Raw genomic sequence first — 26,673 nt, forward strand, 5'->3', positions numbered from 1 at the left:
ACTTTCCTAAAAAATGTTTCAAAAAATTCTATTTAAAACGCTTCTCCATGCGTGCATCATTACTGAGGCAATTACACATTGGTTTTTACAAAGTTACAATTTCTGTTAAATTACAGCTGAGGAAAGCTTGAGACTTTTGATTATTAGTCATTACTTTTGTCAATTTATAATCTTCCACATATATTTCAGTGGTAATCTTCTGCTTCATATTAAATACGGTTGTTGGTAAGAATTGCAAAAACTCTATTCCATATGAGGAAGTTGCTTTCTTCCTCATATTGTTTCTATTGTTCAGAGGAAACTTGCTCTGGTTGCCTATAGTTCCAATCCATTTTAGCAGACCAACAAAAAACAAGACATGCTTTCATTAATTATGGTTTAAAAAAAGGTTCTTTTTCACAGCAATGGCATCACACTGACGTTTAAGCAGAATCTGACACTTTCAAATTAAGCTAAAAATTGACTTATCTCTATAAAGCAACCCATTCACAAAACACCCCTAGCATACTTACTCACATACTAGCATAATTACTTTACACTCCTGTGCTTAGGTAGGTCAAGGACAGATCACAGAGGCAACCCCATTCAGCATTTGTCCGTTTTATCTACGGAAAATGCTTGCAGGCAATCTGCCTGTTTATCCGGCGTTTGAGTCAATCACACCCCCAAACAGGCTTACAATCAATACACACATTGCTGATTACATTTCAGATGGCTATTTGGGAGGTAAACATTTGAATGACAGTACAAACACACGCGGTGCTGTGACAGACACTGCTCTGATCCTTGCCAAGTCTGTCACACTGCAGCAACTGTAGTTTCACGATCACATTCTGCCACAACGCAGCTATGCTAGCTATGTACGCAATATTGGCACCCTGTACCGCTGGCAATTTATGACCATAAACTAATTCCATTGTTGCCGTCCTTGTGACTCACTCTGGAAACAAGCATTGGCTAAATGACTAACAGCTTTTGACTAGTATAATTCAGCACCTAGCAGTGAGGCAGCTTTATTAAAGTTGTAGGGTACCTGGTGACACCCAAAGAGAGTTTCAGGGCTAAAGCAGTTATTAGAAACAGCTGGGGAGCATTTGGGTTAATGTAATGGTTTTGCATGTTGAGCAGAAGTGGCGTTAATCTCAGGCTATCAGAGAGTCATCGACAGAGCAGACCCGCCGCTTCATCTCTCTCATGCTCAGTGTCCCTGGCCCTGCATCTCCTGCTCTCCTTTTTCCACTCCCCTCTAAGCACCCATCAATTGAGGCAGTGAAACCATCAGTGCCTACGCTTACCCCGCCTGTCTCATTGCTTGGATGGCCATGTGTATGTGAGAGAGGTTTAGTCTTTGAGAGTGCTTGTGTGTGGAGACCTCTGATTGGACTCTACAGCAAAAGCTGGAACATTAATGAACACTGTCTGTCACAGCCGCAGTCCTCTTTGCAGATCTCTCACCCATCACTCTGGATGGATCAGCATGGCCAGATCTAAATGGGCTCTCCTTTCCTTTTATTTTTCTCATTCGTATGACGTGCTGCGCTGGCTAGAGATGGCCAAGATCAGTGGGGGTATCAAATCATGACACCCAGCAGCTTCTCTGCCCATCTCCCAGAAGTGTTTGTTACAGCTATCCTGGCAGCGCTTAAATCAAATCAAGAGACAGAGGTGACGTGTAATACTGCAGGAGGCTGTCAGATTTTGATAAATGAACTATATTACAGATATTGCAGTACTACTTTAAAATGGTCCACAAAATAAGTGGGCTTTACATGATTTTTGCTTTATGCCTGCAAAAGAAAAAAAACATAAAATCAGCATTTAGTTGTACATCAATACCTTTAAATACCGAAGAATTCTAATTCTAAAATGAATAAAAACTGAAAATGCTGCATGAGAGACTGCTTCAGTTCATTGAGGTTTGTGGGCATTTGTTTATTCACAGGTTTCTTTAAGGTCCCACCACAGGTTCAGGTCTAGATTTGGACTTGGCCATTGCGACACTTCCATTGCAAGTCTTTTCTTTTTTTGCCATTCGGTTGCAGATGTGCTGCTGTGCTTGGGATCATTGTCATGTTGCATGATCTATTTTTAGCCTAGCTTTAGCTGTCAGACTGCTGGCCTTTGACAGACATTTGTATCTAGAACACTTTGGTGTACAGAGGAGTTGACGGTTGACTGTGGTGCCCAGATCCTGTGGCTACAAAAGACCAAATCATCACCCCTCCAACCACTGTGCATTACAGTTGGTAGAAAGTGTGTGTGTGTTTTTTTCTTAAGCTCTTCCTTATGGTCAAATATCTCCAAATATCTCAGATTCACCTGTCCAAAAGATACTGCTCCTAAACTTGTGGTTGGTTCAGATTTAACTTTATAAACCCAAGCTGTGTTGCCTTGTTCTGTTTAGAAAAAAAAAACGAATTTCTCTTGGCAACCCCTCTAAACAAGTCATTCTTGTTCAGCTTCCTGAACCGTCATGAACTTTAACATGCTAACCGAGGCCTGAGATGTAGCTGTTGAGGGTTTTCTTTTCTTTCTTCTATCTGCACTGCACGGCCTGACCTTGGATTTCATTTTCTGGGACATCAGCTCTTGTGTTAACACACACCTGAATGCTTCATTTCATTGACAGCACCTGGGTGCTACTTCCAATTAATCCATTAATTCCAATGGAAGTCAAAAAGGTGTACTTTTTCAGAAAACTGCAGAGTCCTGCGAAAACGTTCTTTTTCACATGACTAAGTGGTACAGCCAAAACACAATGTGGTATTTAAATAACAAAAACACATAAACAAAAGAGAAGCGGAGTTTGCTTGAACACGAGGCGAATACTAGCCTTCATTAGCTCTGGCAACAGTTACTAAGATTCACACTGCTCAGTCAAACTTCATGCCACTCAGGTGTGGATATATCAGTGGATTAGAGTGCCACTGAATTTTAATTTTAAAGTATTTTATTTCTTTATGGTTGTACATGTCTATTACTGTGTTTATGAAAATCATAAATCAACATGACATTAAGAATGGAGAAGTACCAGTTTATTTACTTTATTTACATCAACCAGCCGGCACACATTTCTGCCAGTGGCTGCACAATATCTCAGTCATTTACAGCTGGCAGTAAAGAACCAACAAAGGTTCTAGAAATATTTTTAAGGGGATGGAAATGAATTTAACACATTTGCTACACATACTAGGTTTTAGTCAGTAATCCTAAATGCGACTTTTGTGTGGTTACAAGAAAGTGCCAAAGGCCATCTTTTGAACTGTAAAATTTAGTGTTTTATTCAGTAACGGCCCATCAAGTGATTTTCAGTGCTAGCAGTTTCTGCTGCTATCCCTTGTTTTCTGTATTTGCAAGATAACATCAGCAATTTAATACCGTGCAAGGAATAAAAAGGTTAGATTGCTGCATCCTCAGTAATTACTGAAACAATAACAATATGAATGCTTTTGCTGACAAATAACTCCCAGCCAGTAGTAGAGGAGCAATCTCAACCAAGTTTTTATCCTTAAATTTATGAAATATCTAAAATAATGGCCTAATATTTAAGAGCCCTTAAATAAGTCAAATTACATTTTTTTGGTGAATTTTATGTTTTATTTTGCTCCATGAGTATTTCTGTTTTTTTAACTAAAAAGAAAGACCTACCATTTATGGTTTTTGTTATCTCACTGCAACAGATTTTAGGATGCAGATAAATTTGGTGGCACAGTCTACAAAAGTATAGTATGTACCAGATCAAAACAATAATAATAATAATAATATTTCTGCATGAGGACCGCACAAAGCCAAAATTAGTCTTGCAGAAGCCAAATCTGAACAATGACCTCATACTACAGGACCCTGCAGAACAGCAGGACATAGTTAAGAAGCACACAGCCACATGATGTCAACCTGCATAACATCTATCCACTTCACATTAGGCAGGAGCACTTACTATGAATGTGCAAGGTTACAGTACGAGGAGGAATTTGTCCCTACCCCTATGTTTTATTTAATGAGCCTGGGGTTGGCTTGATTTGATTTGCATGTGCTTATTACAGAATCACGCCGCAACATTGCTCATGCCCACACACTCCCCAATATAGTGACATTTTGATTCCATTTTTTGCTTGGCTTGCCTGTCAGTGTATGCGAGCAGAAGGACCGTGACTCAATTTTCCACCGAGGACTCTGCCGCTGCTGCCATTTGTATGCACTTTCACATCAAGGGCGGAAGTTCTGCTGCTCAAAGTGCATGTGAGCATATGCGCGTGTGTGATCTGAGGTGTGTCGTTTGAAGCCGAGTGTGCGTGGAAGAGTTAGCTACCTTGTGAGGGACAGCTCTGAAGAGAATAGTGCTGATGTGGTCCCTCTAACCGACAACAACCAAAGAATACCAAGTGAGGAGACGGCGGGATATGAACTACATGAAAAGGCCTAAAAATCTGCAGCCAGTTAGTGCAAGTCTTTGATAAAAGAAAAAGAAAGGGGGAGGGAAAAAAAAGGACGAAGATATAAAAATTCTCATGTCTCTTCTTTCTTTTAATGTGAAAATGACATGGATGCTCATACCATACTTGGCAATTAATAACCCCCGGGGCGGAAACGTGTCTCATTTTTGATGATGTCAGTGCTTTGCGGTGAGGGACAGGTCAGCGCCAGCGCCACGGACATCAGAAGCCTGTAGCTCTGCGGCGAGATGTCAGCCCAGCTAGCACCATCACCATGTGATGAGGCCTGGACAGCCGCGCACGGGGGCCAAATGTGACAAGGCAAGCAGAAACGGGGATGATTCAACCCTGCAGTAAGGACGGAGACAGGGAGGGAGAGCGAAATGCAAGGAGAGGGGGAGGCGGTTGTGGGAGGATGGGTACACAGAGCACATGGCGAGGAAGACTAAAAGGGAGGGGATGAAAAGGAACAGGGGGAATGGGCAGCAGGAGAGATGATCATGATGGGGATTTTAAAAAAAATTGGGAGTTTATAATAAACAGCACAAAAGAATTCACTTGGGGGGTGAAAGGAGGAATGTATTAACAGAACAGTGTGGAGTGAATGAAGCACGTTAATGAAAAGGGGTGCTGCTGAGCATAGAGAGCAAATGGGAATACATCTTTTGAATAGCTGAGGCTTGTAGCAATAATGAGAGAAAGGTGTGATGATGGGAACCAAATTAAAGGATTAACACGTGGCTTGAATCAAGGTTGATAAATGGAGACCAGGAACAAGTCAAACACATGGCAGTATGACCAGAAGTTCCCCCAATGATGCTAAATGACCCACCCCCCCCACCCCACTGGTAAAGTACACACTATCCAACCTGCTCGGGCACAGCTGTGGCATACTGTAAGAAACAAACATGTGGTTCTCCTGCAGGACTCCCCCAGTGAATCTGAGCTGCTATATGAATGTGAAACAGGGCATTGTTTCTCTGCAGACTTTCACTGAATAATTTAATGATCTGTGTTTAAAAAAAAAAAAGAAGAAGAAAGAAAGAAAGAAAGAAAAAAATTCAAGTCAGTTTTTCCTGTTTTTGTGTTGCTGACATATCCAGCAAATTCAATCTTTGGACCATTTATAAAAGCTGTTTCATTTTCGCCTACAAGATAAATATAGTGAGTGCCTGGTGGGTCTTTCCCATGACTAAAGCTTCTGCACCAGGAACCTGCTAGTGATTCTTCCCTTTTTTGCTGTACAGATTTACATGATTCTCTATCTCTGTTTTTTTTTTTTAACTTCCTTATTGCAAAAATGCAAATCTAGAATTTGACTGAAAAAAGGAAGAGTTTGCTTGAAATGCTGGCCGTTTACTACGCGTTTGTTTACAGAACACCAGGAAACAAGCTATTTTTAAAACCCTAAAGTTTTCGATTTGACCAGTGTAAATGTCAGATGCCGAATTGCATGATGGTCCTTATCCTGCCAGGTCCCTAGTGTGATGTCCAACTTTAGACAACGTCCCAGCTTGATTCTCCAGAGATTTTTCCCAGACTTCATGTGCCAAAAAGGCCAAAAAGACACCACACCTGTTTCAAGTAATTCAAGACGGGCCTAAGTAATTTTAACTATAAAAAATAAAAACAAAAGAGACTGACAAAATGACTGGTGAGGCATCAGTGGTGATAGGGATGCTACACCTGTCTGCTGTGATGATGAGATATGTAAGAGCTAGGTAGCTGAGCTCTCCCTACGAGAAAGGAAGAAAAGCTCAATCACTCTGGAAGGGTAACGAAACATCAAGTTGAAGTTGTTTAGCCATCTGACCAGGAAACCTCCTAGAGGCTAAGTTGTGCGTTTCTGGGCTTGCCCCACCACAAGGTTGTGTAATGACATAATGATGCTCTTGTATTGTCTTGTGTTTTGAATCCAGCACATCTCTCTACTTTACAGCAGTGTTTTCACCCAAACTGCTTAACCAAAATAATGGAGAGTCATAACAAAGTTTATGTATCCTTCCTCATGTGGAAATATCATTAATGGTAAGCAGCAGCAGCAATTTATTTTACTGTGGTAGAGGCTGCAGCCAACAGGGACTGCCAGTGGCTTTTGTGAGATGGGGTCAAAAACACCCTCTAGTGTGGGTCTAACCCTAGCAGATGGTGCAAGCCCCACCCACAGCCACCCCATTTATTTATCTATTTGGTTTTCAGTTGGATTAAAATTAAACACACAAAGGAAATGGCCCTAAGTAATTATGTTTAAATGATTTAAATAGTGACCACAGTAATCAAAATGACATTATCCCTATCCACAGTCATTCATTTACATATATAAACTTTAAAGGTTTTCTGGCTCGTGGCTTTCTCAGAATTAAGCTTTTCAATAGAAACAGAAAGTGTTTTGTAACTTTGACCTTTTCAGTATATTTCACTTTGCAATTCACTTTGGAAGTAAGTGCCAGAAATCCCTAAACTGTACTTGCTACAAGATTAATACTAATGAGAATTTTTCTATGTGTGCAAAACATTTTTCTCTTCATTTGCAATTTTGTACTTTGCTAAAGGGAGCAGGGGCTGGAAGGACACGGGGAGTGTCATGTGAGCAGAAGGCGTGGAGCCGACTCCAATGGCCATCTGGAAAGTTGGTGGGAGCTCAGGATCTGACAGGGAGCGCAGACTGTCACCTCATATCCACACCTGAGCTCATGCCAGTGTCTGCCTTCATGTGTGCGGAAAGAGAGAAAGAGACGGATCGAGTACAAGCAACGTTACAGTTATCAGGAGGCCATGATGAGTTTGTGTGACTCTACATATCTGTCAGCAACCCGTGTTTATATAACGGGCCGTGAGAAATAAAGGAAGCGCAGGGGGACAGATGGAGAGAAAATGAGATATTGTAAGTGTGTCAGAGCATATTGACAGGGGCATCCCTCAACAGAACTGCTGGTCCTTTGATATTAATCACATGACCTGAGCCTTTTGCATTCACATGCCACAGAAAATCATGAAGAGGCTGACAAATATGATGAAAGACATGAAATGAAAATATTAATGTAGCAGGAGACAGAAGAATCCACGGCGAGAAACAAACAAAACAAAAAAAAGCAACATTTTTAAACTCATGGCCACGGAATTAAATGAGATCAATGCTTTACGGAAAAAGGGAAGTGAACAGAAAACCAGCTAGAATCCTTCACCACCTTTATTCTAGGGCAGCGGCCTCTCTCAGGCAGAGCTAACTGCCTCTAAAGCCAGTGGCAAACCTACTGTAAAATTAATTTCAGTGCTTTCTCAAAGACAGAAAGAGACATTTTAAGGCTAGAAAAAGAAAACAAAGCTCCATGGTGGCACTGGAGTTCAGTGTGGACGGGCAGGAAGACTGCCTGGAGCAAGTCCTTTGCAAACATGTCTTCACTAAGCGACTGCTGACTGTGCAGTCCTGATGGGGCATTTACTCAAATTTCAAATTAGTAGTTATTTATTAACTTATTTGCATTTAGCCTTTATTTGACTGACTTAGAAACATTAATTACGCCTTCATTTAACTGGTTGTCTGTAAGGTTAAGATGCAGCTCTATAGAGAGGAGCTGTTATGCTTTTTCTTTATTTATTTGTTTACAACTCTTGGCTTTATACGATGTGCATGAGCGGAGACTGAACGTACAGGAGCACCACCTACCCATTACCTAAATCTTCTGGTTGCAAAGGAAAGCCAATCAGCCTTAATGGGAGCAGGAAGGAAGCTGAAACAGCTTTGTCCAGGAAGTGGATTAACTGAGGGGCTGCACAAAGACCCTGCATGGGGTAAATAAGGATTACTTTTAAACCGCAAAGCTACTCTTACAGGGCACAGGAATAAAGTTATGGAGTTGAATATGAACATAATAGGTCCCGTTTGCAGAGAGGCTTACAGCTCCAGCGTTTCCATCGTCTTCAGCATCCAGTAGTCAGCTTTTTCAAAGCGTATCATTTACGGCATTAGCTTGATAAAAGGGTATCCTCACCTTTTCAGCATCCCCTCATATAGTGATTCATTCCGCTGTTCTTTTACCCAACTGTGTTTTAACTGTGTGCCTGACTTGATCCGTTTCCATTAGTGTAGTAAAGCTGGAAAAAGATGTTCCTAAACAATGAAATATCTCATAGCTCCAGTTTAGAGCCTTTAGTTTATTTGTTCTTTTTTTATTTGGACAGACTTACATTCCAAAACACAAAGATTTAAACTGAAAGCTTACAAAACTCAAAACTGTTATTTTATTTCTTATTCAGCTTAATCAGTTGATGATTTAAACCTCTATTTTTCCAGTTTCCCAGAGTTGTGTTGACCAATGCTTTTGACCGCACATGAACAACCAATGCAAAGCTGCATGCTGTGAGTGTACACAAATCTGCCCGCTGTGCACTGGTCCCCTGCTTCTCCTTCTGGCAAGTTTGACTGATGCCATTGCACCACTGCCTTAAGCCTGGTTAGAGCAGGTCTGACACAGTCTGGGTCTAGTGCTTCTTGCAGTGTAGCCACCATAGTAGGTCAATACACAAGCTAACACAATCATGGAAAAACACACACGTATGCATACAAAACATCCACACTGTGGCCCCCTTGGCTATATAACTCCTCTTTCTCTGCCTCCGATATAATATATGTTGTTTGTTTGCTGGATCTGTGCTAGCCAGCAGCATTACCCTGATGCAGCCAAGCGTAGACTGCACTGGACACACACTATGTCAACGGCAGTAAGCAAACAGAGCACTGCACTGCCAGAGATGTGGAGCAACAAATCTATACCTTTCACAGAATGGGAGGCTGCGGATGGAGGGGGGTGGGGGTAGAGGGTATCCAGCTACAGTATATGATAGAATTTGATAAACAGAAAGGGTCGGGAGGTAGGTCAGCACACCATTTAGTTATTCTGACAATTTTGATCCATTGTGCGCTGGGATGAAGCACTGGGTGTCGCCTGAGATGAGAAGGCTTTAAAAAAAAAAGTAAAAAGAAAGAGCTGGCAGGAAGCATAAAACAAACAGAGACAGTCTTTACTGCAGGAGATGAGAGGAGATAAAGCACATCAGAGGGAGCGTTTGCTTTATCAGAATGCAAAAAGAAACCAGGAGGAGAAACACACTCCCTCTAGAGAGTTTGGAAGACGGAAAGGGCAACACGGAGGTGTAGAGCTGTGTTTAAAAAAGAAAATTAAAGAATAACACTTTTGACTTATTCTGAGATTTCAGCATTAGTAATGACAAGTGTGTGTATGTGTGTATGTGGCTTATGTGGACTTTACTGTATGCAATAGTCTTCATCTCAGCGAGGGAGGTTTGGGACTCAGTAGGGGGGAACTAAGGCCTTTTCTTTAATTAACAGTTCAATTATCAGGCAGCTAATGGCTTTGTAAATATAATGGGTTAATAACTCCGCAAGCACGATCAACCATCTGATTTTTACTTTTTGAAGCAAGAGAAAGTTCTAAATTTGGAATGCACATGTGCAGTACATGGTGTGTGTGTGTCTGTGTGTGTCTGTGTTTCTCTGCTGTTATAATAATGAAGAAAGTGGAGCAGCAGTCATTCCTCAGATGGGTTTTCCATTTGAGTTTAGGAAAAACTGAGCAAGTATCAGCTCTGCAAAGTTCAGCTCGTTGACTGTAGGTTAACCGTCTCAAATGAAGAAGAAAATCTATACAGTGTAACGGGCAAAATGATTGCGTATGGGGGGAAATATTTTAAACAGTCTTTATATCCTAAAGGTAAGTTGAATCAATTTCACTTCACGGTAACTGAATGTGTGTGTGTGTGTGTGTGTGGGCATGAGCCCAATGAGGCAGAAAGGGTGCCAGTAGCCTTTGAGGAAGGAGCATGTGTCCAGCATCCACCACTGTTGTTCTGGGTCACAGATGTCACCTCCTCCAGCAGCCTACCTCATACCACTCGCCCTCCCCCACTGCTCAGCCCTATGTTGCAGGTGAATACAACGAGCCAGGAGTGTTAATCATTATTTAGATTATTTAGGAAAAAAAAATGGGCCAAAGAATGGTCGCAAAACTTCGTCAGATTTTATATGAGAAATGTTATGCAGAGCTACTGGCTATGTTATGTTGCCAAGGTCTTGCCAAGTGAAAGTTAAACTGAATTAAACACTGTTGGCTCCTGGGTTTAAGAACCAGCTAATCAGAATGGGGAAAAGCTTGGCAAAGGGATAACACACTTAGATAATTTCAGCCGCAGGAAAACATGTGAAACCAGCATCACACAAAATAAAAAGGACAAAGAAGTAGGGGTGGGGGAAAAAATCGATACTGTGTAGTATCGTGATATTTTGTTTGCTAATAATGTATCATTACAGGGACAGCAGAAGTCGATATTTTGTTACAAAAAAAGTTTTTGTGCTCTGACTTCAGAGCATGTTGATCAGCTCCTTTTTCTGAGCAAGAATCCTGACATTCCTTGACTGTCCAAATGTGTTTAACTTTTTTTATGGCAGCAATAAACATGACAGTTTACTTATTTTAATTTAAGACATGTTTTATTTTAATTAAGTTTAAAACTTTTTTATTTAATGTAAAATCATATTTTGTTTTAATTTACTTTCAAATTCTTCAGTTGCTGAATGGGCTGCATAGTTTTCATAAATTGTATAGTTCAGAATAGCTATAATTGTACCAGATGGTTGCATTCAGTTAAGTTGGACTAGACTGTAATACAAACCGTTCAGTTGTCAACAATAAAACTGACTGAAATGAGAGAAAGACTGAGTGTGAGACTTTGATATTAGATAAAATGAATATTGATAAAGTTTACCTTTTTTTAAAAATATTTTTAAAAAATTGCAATAATATCGTATCGTGCGTTAAGTATTGTGATAATATCGTATCGTGGGATGTATGGTGATTCCCACCTCTACAAAGAAGGGTGTGTGTGTGTGTGTGTGTGTGTGTGTGTGTGTGTGTGTGTGTGTGTGTGTGTGTGTGTGTGTGTGGCAAAAGCATATAGAGTCTGCTAATCGTAAAAAGGAGCTTCCTTTTAATGGTGTGGTCATCTTTTTGAGAGGGCCTGAAATTCCTTTTGCACGGCTCACCATTTGTTTGCTTGAGACGCTGAGAATGGTTTACCACAGGAATCCTCCATGGGGATTGTTGCGTGTGCATCATTCTCTCCATCTCTCTCGCTCTCACTCATACGCACACATTAAATGCGTCCACCCACACATCGCTGACATTTCTTTTCGGAGTGTCTTTAAATTACCACGCGTATTAGTGAAGCACTGCGAAGACTTCTTTTTATTATTCTTCCTAATCTCGTGCGCTTACGAGGTCAGCGGCTGCCCCCGCTCCCCCATATGCCTTTCCTCTCCCCTTCACTCCTCCGCCTCTCTCCCAGCTCCCCTCTGCCAGCAGGCACAGACAAGTGGTTACACCCAATCTCCCATGGGAGCCCCTTCTGCACTGCACCGGCAGATTAGGAAAGGACATCATAGCGTGCTCCTGTTACATGCCTGCCTCCTCTCCCTACACTTGCCACCAGCCGCCCACTTTCTCCCAGCTGTGACTCACTTCTCACAAATCCAGCCAGGCATTTCTGCATGCCATTTTGAATGTTATATTAATGTTACATGGGCGTAATTTGAATTCATTTGAATATTTTTTCACATTTGCAGGTTAGACTTTGGTGTCTGCTAGGTTACGACTTCCAACAAAGATTAAAACTGTCAGTGTGCTCGAGCAGGAATTGAAATAGCCATCGCCTCCAACAATTTTTGTAACATTTTGAAACAAACTGAGCATTTGAATAGCACGCTCCCTTCATGTAGACAGGCATTTAAAAAAACAAACAAAAAAACACTCTGGTGAGGTATCCAAAGATTTAAAAAGTACAAAGAGTTTTAAATTTAGTCTCTGTACCAACTTTTTTCGCACCTCTGAAAGGTCTAAACACTTTTAAATTGTTGGCAGGGCAAATATTAACTAGTTCGTTTGAAGCATATTGAACCACGTGCTTTCACACACAATTTATTTCTGGAGCGAGCAGAAGGAGGTGCATTTTAAGAATAATTGGTTAAGGAAACAATCGGTGGATAAGAGATTTGTTTTTTTTAGAAAAATGGGTCAAAGGAAGGCAGAGCATCAACTTGAGCAATGAGTTATTTGTGAGTGAGTTGGAGGTGCAGAGCAAGTGTAGGGGCAGGGCTGCCTGAAAGTTACAAGCATCGGCACGTCAGAAAAGAGATTAAAAAACTTTATGTAATGTGATATCAAATTATATATATCAAATTGTATACAGTACTGTGCAAAAATCTTGCACTGGCCCTCATTTCTTAATACTTCTAATTAGAGGTGGGAATCACCATACATCCCTACGATACGATATTATCACAATACTTCTACGATACGATATTATTGCAATTTTTAAAAATATTTTGCGATATTCAGATTCTGTACATAAAGGTAAACTTTATCAATATTCATTTTATCTAATAACAAAGTCTTACACTCAGTCTTTCTCTCATTTCAGTCAGTTTTATTGTTGACAAACTGGACGGTTTGTATTACAGTCTAGTCCAACTTAACTGAATGCAACCATCTGGTACAATTATAGCTATTCTGAACTATGCAATTTATGAAAACTATGCAGCCCATTCAGCAACTAAAGAATTTGAAAGTAAATTAAAACAAAATATAATTTTACATTAAATAAAAAAGTTTTAAACTTTATTAAAATAAAACATGTTTATTGCTGCCAAAAAAAAGTTAAACACATTTGGACAGTGAAGGAATGTCAGGATTCTTGCTCAGAAAAAGGATCAACATGCTCTGAAGTCAGAGTTCCAGTCCACGTTTTTTGTAACAAAATATCGATTTCTGCTGTCCCTGTATCGATACATTATTAGCAAACAAAATATCACGATACTACACAGTATCGATTTTTTTCCCCCACCCCTACTTCTAATGAGGAGGATGACATGGGCCGTTTTTTCACTCATTTTCAATTCAGTCCATATACGTGACCATGTTCAAAAGAATGTTGCCCCTCCCCCCTTTTGTTCAGCCACTTAACACTAACTTATTAAACACTAAAGCACAGCAGCAAGGCGCCCAACTCAGGGGATAAGGATGAACTTAGCAAGAGAATTGATGATTTCTTTAGACACTTTGTTACTAGCAGTCTGTCGCAAAGAGCTGTTAGCTGAAAACTTGAAATGGTGTGCAGTGTATCCTTTAAAAAAATTTGAGGTAGCAGGACAAAAAGAAGAAGTGGCATGCCTACGTCACGTAAACAGTATTTGAAAGTCATTTCTTTAAGAACTACACCTGACACAGCACCACAGAGATGCATCTGGGCCTTCACCACTGAACCTCCTGAGAAAGGAGGGTGCAGGGTAGATTTAAAGAAACTATTCTACAACTGGAATGAAAATCAGTGTCAATTGAGGGATGAATGTAAATTTTCATTTTTTGTTCAAGTTGTTATCAATATGTAGGGGAAGAGTCATGCGAAGCCTGGAAGAAAAAAGCTTGCCCAAGAACGTTTAGGCACCAATTCCATAGTAAAATATTAAAAAAAATGACAGGAGGCTCAATATTTTTTGCACGTACTGTAGCTATAAACTGCATTGTTTCATTCTTTATCTTATCTGAAAATATATTGATTTATCTTCAAAACCTAAGACCAAGAACAGCATTAAATCCATTTTGTACAAACAATACTCTACAAGCTGCTTGGACAAAGCTAGCGGTTGTGTTTTCCTTTCTCTTGCTATAAATAGATAATCTTAATAACTCACATCCTAGGAGAGCAGGGCAGGATGAAGCCTAGTTAATGGACCCGAGTACTTGAATAGATGACGGAGATTCACATTTTTCCTCCCAACTTTGAAATGCTCAAAAATGATTAGGTAAAAATCATTTCTGTAAGAAACATCCAAAGGCACTGAGAGAGTTCAAATAACTATGAGGACAGGGGCGGGAGCGCAATGTGAGGGCCTATGATTCTAATCCCAGTTAAGACAAGCCTTGCAGGCGAGCCGACACAAAGGAGCTTGGTCCAGTGTTAGAGGAATTAAAGCAAAAGCCTCTTCTCTGTTGTTATGCTAATCCACAAGACAATGATTATCTGCAGGGCAATGTTGCCACGGTGATAAACATGGCTCAAGAGTGCCTCAATTAGGGCGCCAATTACCAGAGGAGAGCAAAAAGTGAGTAAGGCGGATGATGCTGCCATGAAGGAACAAGAGACAGAGTGCATGAGGTCTTTTGTTATTTCAGTCGAGTGGATGGGTCAGCTTTCAATTGATGGGGTAGCTTACAGATGAACTTTGACCTTTACAGCTTGACCTTCGTCGGGCTTGTCCCTGTTCACGCTGTAAAGACCTGCTCGATCACTAGGACAAGTAGTTCAAGAGGGGATATGTAAATCAGCTCTCGAATCAAGGACACAACTATAGGGTAACACTATGACTCTCGAGTACACGCTCTGTGCAGTGCAAGTGGAGTGGTGAAAAATAAAAGGGCGTCCGGGGTCGCGGCTCTCTTCATTCATCCTCCAACATGATAGCACCGCCGTTCGGGGGGCTGCAACTGTTTTCAGTTTTATATAAACATCAAAAGTTGGAGGACAACCATAACACTTGATTCATCTATGAAAATCCTTCATTTACTCCACAAATCAAAGTGAGGAGGCAAAGCCCTTGCTAGGTGTTGAAAAGCTCCTCACTGAGTTGATGTGCCAACTTCAATTCTTTGCTGTTGTAACAAGATCAAAGTAAAGTTAAAAAAAAAAAAAAGAAAGAAGGAAAATCAGGCTGGGATAGGCTGTTTTCTGTTTCTGGAGCAGCTTGTCACTCAGCTTTTTCACAGATGCATATTTGAAAATCTGGTCATGTGGTTGGCATCACACGAGTGTCTCCTCGATCCTCGTCAAAACTAGCTCTGGGCCACCGACGTAGACAAACAGAATGCGTCCCCGCTGCTTCAGAATACCTCCATCCTGTCTATTTGGTCTTGTGCTCCACTTTCCTGCCGTTTCTATGAGGAATGTTTCAAGTTTTGCCTTTTTTGATCCAGTCGGTCACTTGCTCTCTTTTGTCTTCTCTCCCCATCTGTCCTATACAGATCCAACTGCATAATAGGCCTTGGACTGCTGTGTCATCTCACTGAGTCCCCATTAGGGCCTCTTATATCTGACTGGCACGTTGTTATTACTCTCCCAGACCACAGCTAAAACTGAGAAATGGGTCTGCCAAGCAGGCCCTTTAAAGTCCACTGCACTGATAGCTCTGGCACTGAGGAGCAGTGGGGTTGTGGTGGGGATGGTACAGCGACAGCACATAAAGATGGGAAGAGTAGGAGGTGAGGCTATATGATGCAACACCTCTAGGGCAACATGACAAGAATGTCAGATGCAAATGGTCTCATGCTGGTTTACTAAGGGGCTTTGCCATAGGTGAATGCCAGTGCTGCCACTCTCACAAACACAGAGGAGAACTCAGTGGCATCAACGATCTTGCAGAGACAGCAAGATACAAAATTTAAAAGAAAAGTGCTGATGTGGGAAAGCAAAGGTGGCCTATGAACCTGACTCAGAGCTAAAGCACAGGTGCTGGATCTGGAGAATAGGTCCCGCAGGATTCACAGTCTTTCCCGGGTAAACAAACAGAGCAAGATGTTACAGCTGCAGTGTTTTTTTGTTGGGTTTTTTTTTCTTTCTTTCTTTCTTTCTTTCTTTCTTTCTTTCTTTCTTTCTTTCTTGTTTTTGAGAAATAACATCCTCCTCTCCAACAAGAACTAAAAAATAAATAAATCAGAAATTAAAGCAAGTAGGAACCAAAACTGGGACAAAGATACATGATGAGAGAGAAAATGAAAATGTTTGCTTTGTTCCTCTTTTCTTCCCGGCTGTCAGAAATAAAATGAGCTTCCAACACACTTCTCCACATCAAAACCTTTAGTCTCAGGCTGGTTTCTTCCTCCAAGCAAACTGCTAATATATAGAAGTCTGGTTGATGTTACAGAAACACCAGAGAACACTTAACCTTGCACTGTAGCAGCCACTAGTTCAAGTTGTACCCGAGTAACAGAAAAGAAAGTGCACTCTGCTGCAGCAGACTTCTACACTACGCTCAACAACAAATAACACAGGGAGATGTTTGTTCCTTAAACATTATTTTGTGAAGCAACTGTGACAGGAAAGATGTCAGTACATGCAAAAAAAGACACATGTAAACCCCCCTGACACTGCTTTGTACCAAAAGTACAGCGTGATTCATTTGTACAGTTGCGGTTACCGTTTGCAAAAGAACATCTTTTTCACTTCTCCAATTACATATTTTAGGAGTGATGTGGAACTGAGAAAAAGAAAAAAAAAATCAATGTGCTCCTATTTGATGGATGGACAACTTGATATAAATGATGTCTTGGGATTAAACACACACACTCGTTTTTTCTACTGCAACCCACAAACAACTGGTGTCTGCACTATACTTGGACTGGAAATTCATCCTGACACTGCTCTAATGCAAAGCCTGCAACATGAGCGTTACAAATTAATTTTATAACTCAATCAATAAATGAAAGATTGGAAGTGAGACTTCTCTGGCACACAGTACTCCTTAATACCCAGAAATACCATTAACCAGCATGAGACTGGACATCAAGGAGGTCCCATGAGACACATTTCAACTATATACCAAAAGCAAAAGCTCCTGGAAATGTTTCAAGTTACGTCTATTAAGCTAACTAATAAAACCTTGAATCCATTCTGCAAATGCATCGCAACTGCAGGATGTGTCAAACGCGCTGATGTGATGCTTTGTCCCCATTTTGCAGTGTTGCTCTCTTTTGTCTTTGGGCGAGCACGCTGCGGAGGTATAATCATCGTGAGGAACACGCTGTAATCTGTTCTGAGAGACCCCAGTTTGCGGAATGAGCAAACATTTCTCTTTATCTGGAAAATTACCCCCAAAAAAACTTCTGTCCACCACAATCAATACTGAGTTACTGTCTTTGAGGAACACCAGGACTGCAGTGCTTTAGGATAATTTGCTGACATCTTGCAGTCCTTCCAAAGATCAGATTTATGAGAGTAGCAGACAGACAAAATTAAAGAGAAAAAAAAAACGGACTGCAGTTTGTGTTTGTGTGTTGATGTGATGTTATCTACCAGATACATAGTTGTGGAGGATGAGCAAACAGTGTTTGAATTCCAACAAATTCAATCTAGCTGTGTACAAGTAGCTTTGTACAAGTTTAAAACCAAGGAAACAACAATGCCGCTCATTTGAACGTAAAAGCAGAAAGACGCTTCCAAGATGGGCTTTATACATAGAAACTGAACTACGAGACGGCTGCTTATATCCACTTCAATTTGAATCTGTTAGACAGAACTTAATATGTTAGGTTTAAGGACTTAATTGGTTACAGTATGTTAATGATTACAGACGAACACACCGTTTGCTGTTCTCTAGTTAAGATTCAAGTCCTTCTTTGTTTAAAAAAAAGAAAAATACCATCTGACTTTTGGCTGGTGTCTTCAATTAAATCCACTAAAGGAAAGCACTAAAAGAGAACAACAAAAAATCTTCTATAAGATGCTCTCACAGCACTGAAAACCATCAATATGTGATGAACAATGCATTCCAGGAGTTATTCTGTGATTTTTATAATTACTATTTTGTTGTGCCCACTTTCCTTCAGCTTTCCTCATCTAATTCTACTTCAGTTAGCGATTTCCTATATTTCCCAGAGTGCTTTTCAACAACCCCCAGTGAAAAGGCTCGGCAAGCTCAACGGAGCAAGCTGTTTTATTCAGCTTAGGGAAACAGACAGTTCATATTTAGGAGGGAAACAAAGTGGGCATATCTGAACTTTTAGGATCTTTTTTGGTGTATCGGTTCGTCAGTATGGGATGACTATATCATCACTAGTTTGAAAAATACAGACTAACGATCGTAATATAGAAATGCCCCATCGTTTTAGCCTTTTCAATCTAACTTTAACATACCGAGTGCATACTTGGTGTACTGAATACTACCTAAAAATTACAATCAGCTCTAAACTATCCAGTATTACTCAGAAAACACTAAATATCTTTTAACTGCATTGTATGCAGGTCTCTTGAAGCTGGTTAAAATAAATAAATCTGTGAGTCATCATTTACGGTACAGAGAAAGTGCAATCTAATATTTCCTTTTTTACGGTGAATGCTTGGGTCCGCAATGCCTAAATGCAAATTTTGCTGTATATTCACAGTGTGACTGCTGTCTGATTGCTACCCTGCTGTCTTCCAGAGCGCCATGCTGTGCCAGGTGACAAGCCTCCTACAATGGAAATCCAATCAGGCCAATCCTCTACGATCCCACTCAATCCTCTCAGCCGCCGCCCTACACTGACAACCATCAGTAACACACGCAGCAAATGTCACACACACTCATAGTGAACTCCGTGACAAATATAGAGATGGACAGATTCACATTAACCACCTCTTGTGAACTTGGCACACACATTGGGGGGCTCGGGGGCTCGGTGCTAAACACGGCATCTCTTCAAGCTACAATGGCCACACAGTGTGGCTGACCCTGCATTCTGACCTCTCAATGGAGGTTACAGAGATGAATTTCTCCCTTAAGGATCAATAGTGCGACTACAAAAATCCCCAAACACTCTCCCCACCAAGGCAAATAAACCCTTCAGGAAGCAGAACTGGCAACAGTGACACAAATAGGCCCCCTGCCTGGGAGAACGATAATGCACGCCTTTCATCACAGTCCAGGTCCCACTTTCACAGGAGCCTGGGGTTGAACCCTCTCCGGACCTGCATAGAGGTCACATGCAGGCCATCCAATACTGGCTAGTACCATTGGATACCACTGGCTAAATGGAGGACATTCAGCAGTCCTTGTGTGCTGCTGGGAATTTTGGTTTGATGCTGAAAACAGAATAATATACACAACCCCCGTGCACGCCTGTCACACAACCTTTTTACCCAAGTGTGGGAAATGCACCCATTCTGTCAGATGAGCTCATAGTCGTGTTCTTTTCTACCCTGTGTGTGTGTGTGTGCGTGTGTGTGTTGTGGAGGGCCTGTGCATTCTGTGTTCGAATGAATGCAAATTATTGTCACTGTGATCCTAATGTCCAGCATCTGGCTCTCTGACTCTGTTTTTTTTTAAAGCAGGGGTGAGGTGGGCAATCTGAGCATTTGTGCTTCAAGCTACACAGCTGCCCCAGTTACTGAGACTCTCTTCCCTCCTAATTTTCCATCCATACCCATCTGCCTCTTCTTTACTCCAAAATATCTGTCCCGTTCAGCCTTGGATGACACTAGTGACGACTTTCTGGAGTCTCCTGTGCTTGAAACATTCCTTAGAGTCTGTTAATTTTAGATGTTGTTTTAACTTAGACAGTGTAGGGTCCATAAAAACCACACAGCACAGTAAACTTGTCAGACGGCAAAGAATTTTTAGCATCTCTGAGTCCCTCCAGCCCTCCATGCCTGTGCTGATCCTGGCCTGAGCTGTGGACTCAGAGGGGTTAACAAGGCTGTTTGATGGGCCATGGGCACTGAGCGTCAGGGGTTTTGTGGGTAGATGGGTGGTTTCGGCTGTCTGTGTCCCACAGTGAATCCCTGAGCAACTTGTGATGAGCTAAAAATTCCCACTGTGTCTCATACCCATATGAATTCAGTTCCACAAGCAGAGAAGGCACCGCTTGCATTCTACTTGTCTTCGTGTGATGCTTGCACAAAGATACAAAACTAGAATACATACATATATTACATAGAAAGACATAAATTAATGCAAAGGCACGTGGGAGAGTGTGCAGCAAGGGGGACTTAAGTGCCTCCTACTGAAAAGCAGAAGAAACCGGGGAAGGAGGAAATTTAAGAGCTGCAAGTGGATGGGTACATGCCTATTTATGGATGGCTCCAATGAGCCGAGAAGAAATGTCGTAAGACCCACTTCCCACCTCAGACTGCTGCAGCAATAACTCCCCAAGAAAAAGCAAAAGCAAGCCTACACAAGGGAGTGTGCACGCACAAGTACACATTCTCAGTTATGTGGGTGAACTGCAGGCTGGGCAACCTCCCTGCAGGGCCAAACAGAGAGGGGGCAGCATACTCTTCTAGGGGGAGCCCTGGTCCGAATGTCTGACTGGTCACAACAAAAGTAACAGGAACAGGGTACACTCAGAGCTATCCCTCAACCCGAGATAGATGTAGCAAAGACATGTGATCTATCTCCACTCCCTACACAAATCAAATCTGATGGCACATGGCTATCGGCTCAAGCTCCTATTGTGCCTGTCTGACTGAATTCCTATTCCAAACTTCTTCTTCTATCCTGTCCTTAGATATTCAAGTGAGTAAAGATGGGAAGACAAACAACAAGACATATAGACAGGCAGACAGCAGGGCAGGCCTTCCAGGGCCCTTTTCTTCTTCTGCTGCCGGAGAATGCTATCAGCCTGGATCAGGCTAGCCTACCCAAGCTGAGCTTCAGCAACCTCACGGGCCAGCCGGCTTTTCACCATGGAAACCTGCCCTATACTCGCTTTGTGATTGGCTCATGCAATCACTAGACAGTCACTCTGTCTTACAATACGGATAATAATGGCCCTCCAGCAGGATGACAGCAGGAGAAGAGTGATGCAGAAAGGTCTTTTTCCTACAGATTTTGCCCTTTAAAAATGCTGCATTCTGCAGGTGCACAAAAGGTACAATACCTGAATGCTGCTCAGCTCGTTTCTTCTACAGATCCTAGCCAAACCCACAAAACACAGTCCCAACAAACTCATTAACATCTTAATATGTTAGTGATTATTTTCTCATCTCCATAAGGACGTTTTCAAATCCTAGAGGGCAAAAGAGAGATAAAACAAACCCCAAACAACCCCTCTAATATGAAAAATGCCAGCCAAATGCCAGCACTGGTCATACAGCAATTGCTCACTGAACCGCATTCATGAACCAGCTATTCTTTATCTCTTCTATCTTTACAGACCGAGCTCCTAATAATACGGCTCAAAAATGGGTATGTGTCCGTGTTTCCATACATAATCATTTCCGCCTTTTTCTTCTCAAAAGCAGGGACAGCAAAAACAAAAGCGTCTTTTCAATGGCCTCTGCTCTATTTACAGTACATTGTCTGGAATTCGAATACCCAGCACAGAGATTAACAATACCAACAAATCAATGCTTGCGGATGAGCCTCTTTTGGTAACATTGTTACTGCATCTCCCTACAAGCATTGCCATGTCTTGCATAGCCTCTTCACTTCAGTTGTTCTTTGTGTTTATAGCATGAAGCCCCAAAACTGGGAGCATGTCTTCAAAACGTGCTGTTTGTTTCCTCCACAGCACAATTCAGCCTTCTCATCCGTCTGACGTTTTTAGAGAGGGGAAAAAGAAAAAAAAGGATATATCTGGGACAACAGGGGGAGAAAGGGGATGTATACACAGCACCCTGAAGCCAACATCAAGCATTATACACACACAAACTGTACACTAAGCCAAAACACTGTGATGCTTGAAATTAGAATGGCTTTTCATGCAAACAGAGGCGCTTGCTGTGCAGGTGACAGGCTGGTGCTGCAGAAAGAATTGAAATGAAAAACAAATCCAAATGCTATTTTAAATAAAAACACCACTTGGCAGGGACTCGCTGCGCTAAGCCAAACAGAGGAACGGTGCTCGCCACGTGACAAACGTGCAATCGTTAAATACACCTATTAAATGAGTCGCCACCCATTTTTGCTCATCGCCCCGCATCCAACCTCTTTGCCAGAGCAACAGTAATATGTTTAATGAAGTCATTAGTCAAAGAAAATGAAGACAGACAGCGGCATGAGGCACTGAAGGTGGAAGCGCAAAGGGCAGAGACAGAGGCAGGGACACAAAAGGGGAATGGGGGGGGAAATGGATCAGCTGAAGTGTACTTCTCTGGAAAGCACATTCTCGTGCATTATAGATGCAGTATCATGCATGCCAGCAGCTACATAGCTGCAAATGTAATATGTGTCTATTCTAATAAGCCCAACAAACAGAAGGAACACAATCATGGGTGGCATTTTACAAAAAAAAGTTCAAACATGCCAAGTAAATTTTCAGGGTAACTGCATGTGAGCGTTATCACTACTGCTTGATCTAAGCGCTTCATCCAAATAAGACACCCGCGAATGAACTACTCTAATGAAATTATTAATACTTGGCTGGTATAAATGGGTCCACCCATGGCTATGCCCATTCATTCCTCAAATGGCAAAGCCCAGATCAAAGCAAATTGTTGCCAAAGCGTGAGTCACAGTTGCTTTTATGTAAAATAATTGCCCCCTGACAGTTTAAAGCAGCTCAAATATAACCACGCGTCTATCTGAAGCAGCACAGTGGCTGCCACTGGAATCCAAGACCGAGCTCCCCTGCCGTGGCATAGACTGCTGTCCCAGCAATATATACAACTGTTTACTTATTCATGAATGGATTAGGGCTACTAACTCAATCAATCTGCTTCCAGTTACCAAGGCTGACTTTATTAGATAACATTAATGATGAATTAGTTGTCCATAGGTGTTGCGTTTCTCCCTTGTCAGCAAATATAATTCAAATGGGAGCACAAGGGATATGGGCAGCAAATGGATCAACACTCTGGGGATGATTGTGGCACTATACAACATTACAGACTAATAAATTATAGTCGGGCCATATGCCATTGAAGAAAGAAAAATCACTTGTGTGCTTCATGGAGATGAGATATGTCTTGTAATATCTGCTCCAGACATTAAGTGATATGAAATAATAAAGTCAAGCAAAAAAAAAAAAGGAGCCATGCTTTACAAATCGATTTTCATGAAAAAGAAATAAGATACCGCACTTATAATCTGTCTTATGGAACACAATTAAACAAGAGCCTTTCACTATGCTTCTTTCTGACATGCTTTGATTTTAGCTAGAGCTCTGACATCATCGCAGTATTACAGCCATTCATATACCAAGAGCTTTTGCTGCCTAAGTTGTACATTTATCACGAGCTATTTGGTGGTCCTCACATCACTATGAAGGAATACATCTTCTAATGGGTGCCCCTGCTGGGAGTTGAACCTCAGGCCTTACCAGCCCTGACGGTCCAGATTCTTATCAGTGGAACTACACCACACACAAAACACATACTTCCTCCGTGCACATCATCGCCAGCTTTATCGAAACGTGCACGCGTGCGAGTGGAGATGGGGAGCAGAGCTCACCCCCTCTGACCTACCTGACGCGATGCAGCATGAACTTAACTGAGCAGTTTTTATTTCTCAAAAATCCCATATCAGAGGCCTCAGCAGACACTACCCACACCTCCAGATACCGAAAACAAACGCACGCCTGGCTCTGGTGATACAAAGCGATTCCAGATACTAGCAGTTGTGCACTGAGGCTTACACACAGGCAGTTGCTTTGTCTGCCCGCCACGCATAAATACAACACAGCAAAAGAAGGGAGGCACACACTTGTCAAACACACACGCCGGTGTCATGTGTCTTTATTAACACGTTGTGTGCGCGAGACTGGAGGTCAAAAGCATTGCATCCTTATTTAACGACACATAGAAAAGCGGCTAGCATATAGGCTACACATTTCTAGCACTGTTGATGTCAAAAATTAACCCGCTGCACGTTCATTCAGGTGATTATTGGGTCTTAAAAGGCGCTTTCACACTAACTACCCGGGTCCTGACGCGGTCACACTGTAAACCAATTTGTTCCGAGCACTTGCTTTTCTCAACGCGAACGAGCGGTAAAAAAAAAAAACAAAAAAAAAAAAACAAAAAAAAAACGGGGGGGTCGCAAGGCAGTTTGTGGGTATGCATAGCAGCCAGGTGTCAACAAGAGAGACCCCCTGATGGAGAGTAAAAAGCGCGGATGTAACGGGACCTGAAATCGCTTCCTACCGTGACCGCTGTTTGATCTAACCAGCGACGCAGTCAACAGGCCGGGATGTAACGGGCTGAGCACTGCCTCTGCTGCTTCAACATTTTCGCCATGCGAGCAGCGTGATCCGCTACCTACCTTGACTTGATACGCCGGCTTCCAGAGGCATCCGACCCGAGCTGCTTAGGCTGGGTCCTGAAGCAGCAGACGGCCGAGACGTGTTGCTCCACAAAACTGAGTAGGACGGCTGCGGCGGAAACAGGAACTGAGGGGAGCTGGGGTCTGTGAATCCGGCAGTCGAGGCTGCTCTGTGGGGATCTGCTGAATGGCCGGTGTCAACAGAGATCGGAGAATGGGGAGGGGGATGAGACTCCACATCCGGTGAGATAATTTCAAAATAAAGAATACACGCGCTTCAGGTGCAGTAGCTTAAAGTGGAGCTGGAGTTATATATACTTTAGGGTTGGAACTAAATATATTATTTATTCTTTATGTAGTTTTACTTAAAAAATACAACAAATACATCATAAAACAAACATGTAAACAGATACAAATGCATTGCACATTTCCAAACACCACAGTGTGTTCAACTGTGTTGTTTTAACCTGTATTCAGTGTATTGTCTGGCCTGGCAAATAAAACAAAAGAAAATTTATTTATTATTTCTTTTTTGGAAAGGACTAAGACTTCTCAAATACCCCTACTGTTGCTGATTTTCTCAGGTTAGTTAATCCGAGTTATTTCGTTTTATTGTGAAACAGAAGAACCTTGTCTTGATGTCTTGATGCATGCTCAACCATCCAGGTAAGTAAATGATCTAAGACAGAAGAAGTCACCTGGATGAGTGACGAAACGTTTCTCCCATTGAAAACGCTACGTCCAGATGAACAGAATCAACCTGTTGGGTACAGAAGAACCTTATTTTGTCCTGTTTCTACCTTATTTTGAATTGTGTTTCCTCTTTTTATAGTATATCCGGCGGTGATACAGAAGCACTTTACTGCTCTGTGCCAGTGCGAAGTTTATTTGCAAACCATATTGTTTCATTTATTTTGAAGGCGCGTAGGTCTAATTTCCTGATTGCGAGTCGTTCTCACTGATGCAGACTCTGATGGGAATCGTTGACTTGAAAGCGGCAGTGCGCACACCCGCGTTGGATTGGTGAATTGCATGGGAGCTCACAGACTGACAGACCCGGTGTCACCGGCCAATGGAGGGCACGACTCCCCCGTAAGCGTGGTACTCGACCTTATGACTGGTACAATGCAGAATAGAGGCACTGTGCACAGTATTAGGTCATCAGCTCTCACCCGCCATCACTTATCTGTTACAGGCTCTTGCATTACTCTTGGCATATTCTCTGTCCTCATAATAACCGTATGTCTAAACTGAGCGATAAGACAAATAGCTTTAATATCAAACATTTCTGTCTTGCTTTACACAGTAAATGCAGTTGGGAGTATGTGTAGACAGAAGAAGGAAACTACCCCACCTTTTTCCACCTGGTAAAGGGATGACAGGAATTCACATTAGAGTGAGTCATGTTTTTCTCAGTAGTTCGCTGACACAGATTTTCCAAATTATGTTATTAATATTTTACATCCGTCTACCAAAATAAAAACTCGAAGAACTGCACAATACACAGGCAAGGACTGTCTGGGTAGTGCTTTTAAAAAAAGATTTTTACGAAGTTTTAGCCACAATGTGTGTGTGTGTGTGTTCACCTTAAATACAAAAGATTGTGAGATATTAATAAACCCAAAGACGTCTTTATAAAGTGGTTAGGACTGTCACCTCACAGCAAAAGAGACCTGAGTTTGAAACCACTGACCTGTGTCCACATGTGCTCTCTCTGGGTACCTGAGCCTCCTCCCACAGTCCAGAGATAAGACTGTTAGGATAATCGTTAATTCTAAATTGGTTATTTCTCTGTGTTAGAGCCCCGTGAAGGAGTGGTGACTTGTCTAGGTTGTACCCTGTTTCTTATTCCGCGACAGCTAAAATATTCCCACCTTGACTCTGGTTAGGAAACTGGATGTATGTAATTTGCTACGTGGCTATGATCTAAATTTCATAAATAAAACGCTTCTTAAGGTTAGATGGCCACTGAGCAGTCAGAACATCTGTTGTTTTTTGGGGCCTATACAAAGCTATCGAACTAACACACAATAGACAACAGTACAACATAAAAGTGTAGCAAAGTGTCATGCACAGGATTTTTATGTAATGCAGCTCTGTGATGTTGTTGCAAAGCTCATTCATTTTACATTCGGTAACAGCATTCTTGAGTGGACTCTGCTTCTGCACAAGTCATCAGTCACCCGGCTGTAAACCACTCCTGCGAAGGTTGTGCATGAT

The 26,673-nt window shown here is 41.8% G+C and overlaps 1 protein-coding gene across 1 annotated transcript in view; it reads right to left on the reverse strand.

Annotated features, from left to right (window-relative positions):
- The window catches only part of fut8b (fucosyltransferase 8b (alpha (1,6) fucosyltransferase)), a 98,424-nt gene extending 73,758 nt beyond the window's left edge, over positions 1 to 24,666 (reverse strand). Inside the window, exon 1 of the mRNA XM_085132327.1 lies at positions 24,454 to 24,666. The gene's annotated coding sequence lies outside the window, so the exon portion shown is untranslated. The remainder of the gene's footprint in view (positions 1 to 24,453) is intronic.
- Between the last annotated feature and the right edge of the window lie 2,007 nt (positions 24,667 to 26,673).

This window comes from Neolamprologus multifasciatus, chromosome 15 (assembly GCF_963576455.1).
Source record: "Neolamprologus multifasciatus chromosome 15, fNeoMul1.2, whole genome shotgun sequence".
Taxonomy (NCBI): domain Eukaryota; kingdom Metazoa; phylum Chordata; class Actinopteri; order Cichliformes; family Cichlidae; genus Neolamprologus; species Neolamprologus multifasciatus.